The following is an 11021-nucleotide window of genomic DNA, read 5'->3' on the forward strand; positions in this document are numbered from 1 at the left end:
CGCCAGCTCTAAGACAGAATCCTGGAAAACAATTTGTTCTTTAAGACAGTCTGAGTGGAGGTAAAGGACAAATAAGAGACCTAAGAGGCAGTACTTAAAACTCACACTAACTTCATGCTCATAATATATCTATCACTTACTCTATGCCAGATACCATAATATGCACTTTATTTGTCCATTCATAATTTCCTTATATTTCCCAACACACTCATAAGATGGTACATTAGTAATCCTTCCCATTTTACAGATGAAGAAACTGAGGCAGGAAGAGGTTTTGTAACATGCCAAAGGTCACACAGCTAGCAAGTGGCACAGAAAGGATTTGAACCTGAGCAGCCTGCAGCTAGAGCTTTGGCCAGCCTCTACAAACGACTTTTCCCACTTGATCCCAACTGATCATTAATTCTTCTACTTATTCATTTCAGGTTTGGCTACTGGAACCTACCAGGATCTTAATGATCAAAGAATTTTGAAAACTGTGAACCATCCAACAAAATGTAGGTACTATCATCATCACCATTATTATTAATGAACAGGGGAGACCTCCACCTATCTGAGGATATTTGAAAAGCAATTACCCTTGGACTGTCTAATCACCCAAAGTTACATTCCAGTCAACATCCTGGTTAAAACCAAGTCCCGACAGAAAGGTTTAAAAGAATCAACACCTTCAGGACTTCTCTGGTGGTCCAGTGTCTAAGAGTCTGTGCTTCCAATGCAGGGTGCCCGGGTTCGGTCCCTGATCAGGGAACTAACTAGATCCCACATGCTGCAACTAAGAACTGGTGCAGCAAAACAAATTAAGAAAAAAAAAGATACTGCAAAACTTGTAACAACAACCAAAAACACCTTATAATAACTAGTAATAAAATCAAGTATGAAGAGTGGCTGTATCAGAAACTTATTCTTGGCCCAAATGAAAACTCAATCTGTAGACAGTGGGCATTTTTAGGTGGTAAAGGATTAACAATCAAATGACAGAGCTAAACCTCTCTACTTGGGAAATTAAATTTTCTTTTTCTATATTAAATCTCTGAGGAATATAAAAAGTAGCACCTCCAAACAAACAGTGGGGGAGAAAGCCTGCTCCACATCATGTTCTCTACCAAGTTTAATAACATGGCTTGATAGTTTTCTGAGTAGGTTACCTAGAATTCAACTCAGAATGCAGTGAAGCCATATTTCTTCCAAAGCACACCCCATCCAGCCATGAAATATCCAACAACCATGAATATTTAATTAAGACTGATAATATGTCAAACTCTGTGATGTGCTTTGGGAACATGACAGAATTCTGCATCACTGTAACATCCCTTCACTGAAGAGATAAGATCAAAAGACAAAATACCCAATTTTGTATGGCACTTAAAATATCCTCCAGTTCTGCTGACAGCCTAGTGGTTAGGAATCTGGGCTTTCACTGCAGTGGTCCGTGTTCAACCACTGGTTGGGGAGCTGCGATTCTGTGCAGCGCAGCCAAAAAAAAAACAGACTCCCATACATCTCAGTTAATTTCACATTAATAAGACAACAATTAACGGCAAAATTGTAGGTAAATAATAAATACAACAGAATTAGCACTGTGGTTAAAGAAAAAAAAACTCATTTACCAAAGAAAGCCCTGGTCAATACTCATATTAAACCTAGGTTAAGTATCTGTGTACTATTTTCAAGCAGTCTCTTAAAAAAAAGAAAGTGGGGTTAGGGTAGGATGGTTTAAAAAGTTCTTTCCGAATAGATGATTGGATATCCAGTTCAGCAGTAAACCCAAACGTTATCAATCTGTGGACTTGAAAGTACTCAAAACACCCCTTCCTTTCATCATCTCTATTCAGTCTTGTCATTTTTTATCCTCCCAGAATCTCTCATTTGCCCTTTCCTTGTCTTTCTGACTATCCTCACTTCTTGCCTGGATTCGTTCATTCATTCATCATTTACCAAGTGTCTATTACCTGCCACACACAGAGCTAGACCCCTGCCCCTCATCTTAGGAAGCTCACATGATACTCAGCAGAGCTTCTGTCTGCCCATCTCGTTCACCAGACTGCAAGCTTTAGCAAACGCTTTGTATTTCTAGAACCAGCAGCATCTGGCATACAGCAGACACTCTAAAAATGTCTGTTGTGTGACACTAGATTACTTTAGCAAGCTCTTTTTTAACTCCATAAATATTTTAGTACATATCTTCAAAAACAACTCTTACTTTTCTTTGCTTTTTAAAACACGAAAACAATATGTGCACAATGCAAAAATAGTACTGAAAGCTACGGAGTAAAAAGTGAATTCTCCAACCCTCTAAATCCCACTCCCAGAAATGACTATTATTACAGTTTGGAATGTATCTTTCCAGAACTTTCCTATGTTGGTATACAACACACAGAGATACACTTTTTCTGGAACAAGTTCTTTGATAGTTTCTGACTCTAGTTTTTCAACTTTCTAATCCAGCCCAAGTTCTCAAAGTGCTGTCCCTGAATCAGGAGCATCAGCAACATCTGGGAACTTGTTAGAAATACAAATTCTCAGACCCCACCCCAGACCTACTGAATCAGAAACTCTGGAGGTGGGGCCCCCACAATCTGTCTTAATACACTTCAGGTAATTCTTATACACACTAACGGTTGACAACCACTGAACACAAGCAAGTCACCCTGGTCAAGCCAGTTTTTTTTTATTGTCCCTTAGATATTTTATTGTCAGGTGTGGCAACCGTGCTTTGGTTTTAAGTGTTAGGCGCTTAGTCGTGTCCAACTCTTTGCAACCTCATGGACTGTAGCCCGACAGCCTCCTCTGTCCATGGAATTCTCCAGGCAAGAACACTGGAGTGGGCTGCCATTCCCTTCTCCAGGGGATCTTCCCGGCCCAGGGACCAAATCCAGGTCTTTCGTATTGCAGGCAGATGAGCCATGTGAGCCACCTACCATCGTACTTCAGAATGCATTCCTCGTTCTTTTGATGAACTCTGACCATACCAATCTGTCAAAGCCCAGAAGGGTCCTCGATCCCCCGCAAAGTGCTCTCTGTGTCACAGCTCACACTGATCCCTCTTGACATACCTAGTCCCTCTACCACATAATTTAACAATTAGGTATGTGCTGTCTCCAACGTTAGAGACGGGTTCTTTAACTCTTCCCCAACGGACCATAAGCTCCCTGAAGATGTGAATTGTATTTCTGCCACCCCTTCCTCACCCCTGTTCCACAAATTTTAAGAGCTGGGCTTCCCTGGTGGCTCAGACAGTAAAGCATCCACCTGCAAATATGGGAGACCTGGGTTCAGTCTCTGGGTTGGGAAGATCCTCTGGAGGAGGGCATGGCAACTCACTCCAGTATTCTTGCCTGGAGAATCCCCATGGATAGAGGAGCCTGGCAGGCTACAGTCCATGGGGTTGCAAAGAGCCGGATACAACTGAGAGACTAAGCACATACACAAGGAGGAATTCACTGAAATATTGATAAACTTTTAGTGGATAAAAACTCTGCATTCAAGTTGCAGCACCAGTTCTGTAACCCTGGCCTTGGACAAGTTCCCTTCTCAGAAAGAAGTCTACAAAAGCGGCACAGCTGGACTCAATGACTTGATGCTTCCTTTCAGCCTTGGGCAATGTATAACTTTATGAAATGTCCCACACCGGAATATCGTACTCTGTTATATTTGAGTATACCATTATATGCATTGCTTTGCTTATAATGCTATTATGGTGATTTTTAGACTTGAGTTACAGTTAGGAATAATATTTCCTAGTTAGCTAGTAAGCTCTTTGCACAAGAACTATGAGAATCTTACACCATACCCAGCACCATTCCTTATGCATAACAGCTCAATCTATTTGCAGATTATCTGGAAAAAAATCTTAAAATTTTTTTATTTATATAGAAAGCCTATGCACCCATCTACTGCCTCCCAAATGGCCCTTTGAATATTTATTTTTATAAGTACTATGAAGATTTATAGTAAAAATTGTGACTACTCTGATAACACTGGGGCAGTCAGCCACATAAGGCAAAAGAAGGTAAAACTGAATCTTACATGTATTTGTGCTAGTCATTCAGTCGTGTCTGACTCTTTGCGACCCCATGGACTCTAACCCTCCAGACTCCTCTGTCCATGGGATTCTCCTGGCAAGAATACTGGAGGAGGTTGCCAGTTCCTTCTCCTACCTGTGTTTAGGGACAGACTGAAAACCTATAAGCCTGAGGCTACCTTTGTGCAACATGCAAATAAAAATTGCCCTGTACACTTAAGCGACATATACCAATTCCACTCTTGGGGATAAATTTTATCTTGGGGATAAAATTTTTCTGCAAATTTTCAGACACAAGAGGGAGGACTAGAGACCTCTGAGTGGTCAGTGATGACCAGAAGTTGAATTTAAAGAGAAGGCTAGCAAAGAGAAATTGAAGGGCAGAATGAAGGAACAGAAGGGCAACAGGAAAACATCATTCTCTAAGTAATAGAAAGGAACTATGGAAATTCACTGATTCTTTCCCAGGGCCTACTGTGAGCCAAGCACTTGGGGGTGCAAAGATGTTCCCTGACCTCAAGGAGCTAATAGTCTTAAGAGTAAGACTGAAGTCTCTACCCTACCTACCTACCTATCTACCTACACACACACAAGCGCACACGCACACGCATGTATGTGTGTATGTAATTCTAATTGAGAAAATCAAGCAAGGAAGGCTTCACAGAAAAGGTGGTAAGTTAATGGAGCGTTGAAGTATGCAGGAGAATTTGCTAAGGATTGGGGGGGAAAAGACAGTTTGAGCTATTTATTTTGGGGAAGAAACATTCCCATATTTTTACAGCTGTTCCTTTGGGACTTTAAATCGGTGAGGCTTCTTATATTCAACACTACTTTGTCAAGGGTCTCTTTCTCTTTTTACTTCATCTTAAATGAGAGGTTCAAGCCCAGCACTGGAATAGAGCCAGAAAGCCCCAGGATAAGGGGAGTGCTGGCCAGATTTGTTCTTTCACCTCCAAATCCAACCAGCCCAGCTCTATCAGTCTTGACCTCCTGGCAGCCAGAAAAGAAAAGCTAATAATATCCTCTGGGGGCAAAATCTGGACCCAAGACAAGGCTTACCTCTGTTCTGCCAGTAAGCCACCGTCCCTGCTCCTAAACCAGGAGGCTCCCAGTTTACCTGTGACAGAGAGGCCAGCTCTGCAGGAAAAAAGCTGCATGAAAAGGAAAAAGGACGCATCTGATGGCGAAGTGCTGAGGTACTGAGATAATCTTCAAATGTTTACGAAAATCCCTAGCACACCTGCAAGCGTTGGGTGAACGTGAGCTCTTAATAACAAAGCTATTACCATTATTCCAGTTAACACCTAAATTGTACTTCATCAACAAGAAAATGCTGTTTGTGCAAGCCTACTTTTATGACGTTGAAGAATCTCCGGAGATGCGAGTGTATTTCAGATTTTTTTTCCAAAGGGACAAGATCAAATTTCAACCGCACTAGCCTGAGAGCCCCCGACCGTGAGTTCAAGAGCCACTCCAGCCTCTCGTCTGGCGCGTGACCTTGGGCAGGGAGCCTCACCGCTCGGTGCCTCAGTTTCCTCACCCAGGGCTAAGAAGCCGCTCCCTCGCATGGTCGTCGCCGGGTACAGCCAGTGGGTACTCTTGACCGCACCAGGACCCCACGGGTGCAAGGCAAGCTCTCGGCGCATCTTCCAGGTTCCCTGCCCGCCCCCCCCGCCTCCCCCCCCCCGGCTCCCGGGCAGACTGGGCAGACGAAGGTCCGACCCAGAGGCCCACCGAGCCCCACCGCCTGCAGAGCCGGAGCGGGAAAGGGGGTCGCGCCCGCGGCGGGTCCGAGGCTGAGGTGCTGGGCACCCAGAGGCTCGGCCGCTGCCGCCTGCACGCCGTCGCCAGCGGGTTCGCCGTGAGCCCCGCCGCCCAGGTGAGTAGCGGCCGAAAGAGGCCGGGCTGCCCCGGGCCCCCAAGCGACGAGGGCGGACGGCGCCCGAACACCTGGAGGAGGCTGGCAGCGCTGACCCAAGCCCCGGCGCGCTGGGGTGATGAGGCGGGGAAGAAGGCAAAGAAGGACGACGACCCCGCAGGCAGCACGGCGCGCCCCCAGCCAGCCAGGCTGAGGCGCTCACACTCACCTGAAGCTCGGGCAACCGCCGTCAGCGCAGCAGCCGCGGCGGCGGGAGTGGGGCGGGGAAGGCTCTGCGCCCGCGCAGGCGCGCTGAGGACGCCAGGCCGCACATGCGCACTGTGCCTGCCTGGCTGGGGAACTACGGAGAAGATGGTGGTTGAGTTGGCGCCATCTTCGGCGCACAGTGATTTTCTCTCATTGTTTTTGGTTGTAGCTTCCTTTGGCCAGCTCCAGTATGAAAGTATTGAATGGAAAATAAATAATTCATACGTTTTTATTTGCTGTGCTGTTCTGAGTAGTGTGTTGAAATCTCTGGGTTTGCTCCCTCCCACCAGGGGAAGTGAATCAGTCCTTTGTCCAGCATACCCACGCGGTATATGCTGCTTTCCCCCTTAGTCTTCTAGTCTCTGTCATCAGATCGATTGTCTGGATACGGAAGTGTCTGTTTCAAGTAACTCTTACTTTGCTTGATAATGGCCCCAAAGTCCGAAAGTGGTATTGCTACTGATGTGGACAAGCCAGAGAAGCCATAACTGGTTAAAGTTCTCAAATTAGTAAGAAAAAAACAGGTATGTTGAGGTTTTATGGTAAGAATGAGTTTTCTGTGAGGGACTTTCCTGGTGGTCCAGTGGCTAAGACTCTGGGCTCTCAACACCAAGGTCCTGGGTTTGATCCCTGGTTGGGGAACTAGATTGCACATGTTGCAACCAAGACCCAGTGCAGCTAAATTTTTTTTTTTTTTTAGATTGAACTTTCTGTAAAATAGCAGGGGAAAAATTTGTGCTTTTAGGTCATACTTCAAGCTGCTAAAGTTAGGGCCACAGTGCATAAAAGGTGCTTAGTGAAGAATGAAATACACCTGAAACTAGCACAGCATTGTTAATAAACTATTCCTTGTTCAGTCACTAAGTTGTGTCCAACTCTTATGACCCCATGGGCTGCAGCACACCGTTTCCCTGTCCTTCACTATCTTGTGGAGTTTGCTCAAATTCATGTCCATCGAGTCAGTGATAATATCTAACCATCTCATTCTCCGTCTCCCTCTTCTTTTGCCTTCAATCTTTTCCAGAATCAGGATCTTTTCCAGTGAGTCAACTCTTCACATCAAGTGGCCAGAGTACTGGAGTTTCAGCTTCCAGATCAGCCCTTCCAATGAATATGCAGGGTTGATTTCCCTTAGGGTTGACTGGTTGGATCTCTTTGCAGTCCAAGGGACTCTCAAGTCTTCTCCAGCACCACAATTCAAAAGTATCAATTATTCCACGCTCAGCCTGCTTCATGATCCAACTCTCACATCCGTACATGACTACTGGAAAAACCGTAGCTTTGAGTATACGGACATTTGTCAGCAAAGTGATGGCTTTGCTTTTATGGTAATAAACTATACTTCAATATAAACTTTTTTAAAAATGAAAAGGCATTAAATTTATGAAAGACATGAACAAAATACATATTCTGATTGACATGTTGCTCCAGAAAGCACGGAATCTAAACTGAAGTTCATGTGTCCCACTGTCAGTGAGGCCAAACAAATCAAAATGATGGACTTTGGAGCAGAGAAAGGTTGATTGCAGGGCTAAGCAAAGACCAACCAACCTGGGCTCAAACGACCCAAACTCCCTCATGGCTTTCAGGGAAGGAATTTTAAAGGCAAAATTTGGGGTGAGGGCTGCAGGATCCATAACTTTCTTCTGATTGGTTGGTGGTAAGGTAACAGGGTGATGTTTCAACTTTCTGGTTCCAATCAGTCTGGGGTATATTGCTGTCCTCATGCAATCACCATCTTCCACCTGGGTGGGGCTGGGGTGGGGGGTAGGTCTTAGTTTCTTCATAACAACTCAAAGACATGTGTCAGATGGTTATGTATATCCCTTAAGGAGGAAAAAGGACTCTTTTTATCACTGAACTATTGTTTCCTGGTTGCTTTTCTTCTCTTTCCTCATTGCTCTTTGGAACTCAGAGGAGGCCCAGGAGACCAAAGCGTCTCTCTACAGACAAGAAATGGGACGTGGAAGGGCTTTTGTATGCAGGAGAGCCCCACTAGCTCCTGCTTGGTCCCAAGCCATTACAAAGACTTCAGCAAGGGATCCCCTAAAGAGTGACACCAAGCCATTTACTGAAAATAAGGGATGGTTGGGGCTTCCCTGGAGGCTCAGATGGTAAAGAATCTGCCTGCAATGCAAGAGACCTGGGTTTGATCTCTAGTTCAGGAAGATTACCTGGAGAAGGGAATGGCTACCCATTCTACTATTCTTGTCTGGTGAACTCTATGGAGAGAGGAGCCTGGCAGGCTACAGTCCGTGGGATCACAAAGACCTGGACACAACTGAGCAACTAACACTAACATAAGGGATGGTTATACAGATTTAGCAATAGTTTGGACTGGAAAGTAGAAAAATTACTGGGGAGACTGTGTCTGCCAATGAAGATATGATACCAAGCAGGACCCTGTGGGGGGTTCCGGGCACAAAAGCCTTTCTTTGTCCCACAACTCTTTTTTGTTGTTTTGGGTGTACCACACAGCTTGCTGGGATGCGGGGATCTTAGTTCCCTGACCAGGAAATGAACCCAGCAGACCTGGCCTGAGTCCTAACCACTGGACCACCAGGGAATCCCCCCACCCCCCCACCCCCCACCACCCCGCATTTCTTGATTACAGGAAATAGGCCTCATTCATTCCATGACCTTCCCTGAGTTGCAAAGGCAGGTTCAAACTGTTGCTAATTAGAGACAAAGGTCCATAGAGTCAAAGCTATGGTTTTTCCAGTAGTCATGTATGGATACAAGAGTTGGACCATAACGAAGGCTGAGTGCTGAAAGATTTGATGCTTTTGAACTGTGGTGTTGGAGAAGAGTCCTGAGAGTCCCTTGGACAGCAAGATCCAACCATTCAATCCTAAAGAAAATCAATCCTGAATATTCATTGGAAGAACTGATGTTGAAGCTGAAGCTCCAATGCTTTGGCTATCTGATGCAAAAAGCTGACTCAATGGAAAAGACCCTGATGCTGGGAAAGACTGAAGGCAGGAGGAGAAGGGGACAACAAAGAACGAGATGGTTGGATGGCATCACTGACTGAATGGACATGAGCTTGAGCAAGCTCCGGGAATGGTGATGGACAGGGAAGCCTGGCACACTGCAGTCCATGGGGTCACAAACAGTTGGACATGACTCAGTGACTAAACAACAATTAGAGAAGGGAGGGGATGCAGAAGCAAGGAACAGTCAAGAGAAAGACTAGAGCAGCCTTGGGGCAGGTCTCAGTATCTTTGAGCTATTTTGCAGATACTGAAACCCCCACCAGATGGGAGAAATCCCAGACCAGTTGGAACCAGGTTGATGATGTTGACTTCCACTTCACCACCAACTAATCAGAAGATTATCCATGAGCTAGCTGATCACATCCTCTTTGAACCATTACTATGAAACTTCCTACTACCCACTCCAGGTTGGGACACACCGTTTTAAAAGCATTAGCCCACTGATCCCCTTTGCCTGGCAAAGCAATAAAGCTAATTCTCTCCTATTTCACCAAAACCTGTCCCTGAGAATTAATTTGGTGTCAGGGTACAGAGGCCAGCTTTAGCTTCAGAAGCTGTTGCCACATTTCCATCAGAGGTGAAGAATTTGATTGAAGAGAAAGGAAAGGATACCATCCAAAGCAAGTCTTCATGTGATAAAACTGGGCTCTTCTGGAAGAAGAGTCCCAACAGAACCAAACATCATCGGGAAGCTCTAGTTTTTTAATCGCGAGCCACCCATTCTCCTTGCTTGGCCCTTTTGATAAATCTTTCCCTGCTCCAAACTCATGTTTGAGTTTGTTTGGCCTCATTGTGTGTCAGGCACGTGAACTTGCATTCAGCAACAAACCTACCATCATAAAAGTGCAAAGGAGGCACTAGATCATAAAACATGGAAGAGGAGATTAACTCTGGTATTACTGGCAATGCTACAGACCATATGTTAAAGGCAGGAGTAGTATACAGGGCAAAGACCCAACAGGTTTTCAAAAACAAAACCAAGAATTATCTGCTTATATTCTCACAACATAATCTAGGTGACAGCTATCTTGTTTATGGAATGGGTCTACCGATGCTTCATTCCAGAAATGGAAAAAAGGAAAGGTTGGAATTTAAAATCCTATTACTAATAGACAATGTACCTGGTCATCCTGAATCTGTTTGCTATGAAAATGTCAAAGTTATATTTTTATCTCCAAATACAACCTCAATGCTTCAGCCACTTGACAAGCCATCAGTTTGTCAAGGCCACATACACCTGCCTGATATCTGACCACATATGTTCAGCAATTAATGCAGATTTTAATCTGGACACAATGCAATGCTTGAAATCATTACTACTGCCAATGAATAACATTCACCAGAGGTGCAGTAAGTGAATTAAAACCACACTCTTAATGCCTGCTGGAAGAACTTATGAAGTCATGAATGATATTAAAGGTTACTGAGGTTCGATGGAGAAGTTAGGAAACTCATTCACATAGCAAGACAAGTAGGTGGCAAAGGATCTGCCAACACGCTTGATGAAGTGGAAGAACATATTAAAGGGCACTGAGAAGTGTTAACAACTGAGTTATTAGACAAACTTGTGGAGTCATCTATTGAGAAAGAGGAAGGTAAAGCAACTGAAGCAGAATCAGCAATGTGGACATAATTGAAATTTGTCAAAATGTTTCAAATTTCACAATTTCAAATATATGGAATATGACCCTCAGATGAAAAAAGGCATCATAGCAACTACTCACAATCACCAAAGGATTACAACTGCTGCAGCAACACTTCAATGAGTTAAAGAGACAGCTCCAATTACAATGTTTTCCCAAAAGCTTTCAGCAAAAAAACCTTCAACTGTATCTCGTGGATCCCCAAAATCATCTACTTAGATATCCAACCATTG

General features: G+C 44.4%; 1 protein-coding gene across 6 annotated transcripts in view; it reads right to left on the reverse strand.

Annotated features, from left to right (window-relative positions):
* NDRG3 (NDRG family member 3) overlaps positions 1 to 6245 on the reverse strand; it is a 61725-nt gene extending 55480 nt beyond the window's left edge. For 2 of the 6 annotated variants that reach the window (XM_043478684.1, XM_043478681.1), the window contains exon 1: positions 6112 to 6245. The gene's annotated coding sequence lies outside the window, so the exon portion shown is untranslated. Of the gene's footprint in view, positions 1 to 5083; positions 5176 to 5974; positions 6078 to 6111 lie in introns of those variants that run through there. The other 4 variants (XM_043478685.1, XM_043478682.1, XM_043478686.1 and 1 more) reach the window with 4 other exon arrangements.
* Between the last annotated feature and the right edge of the window lie 4776 nt (positions 6246 to 11021).

This window comes from Cervus canadensis, chromosome 10 (genome assembly GCF_019320065.1).
Source record: "Cervus canadensis isolate Bull #8, Minnesota chromosome 10, ASM1932006v1, whole genome shotgun sequence".
NCBI lineage: Eukaryota > Metazoa > Chordata > Mammalia > Artiodactyla > Cervidae > Cervus > Cervus canadensis.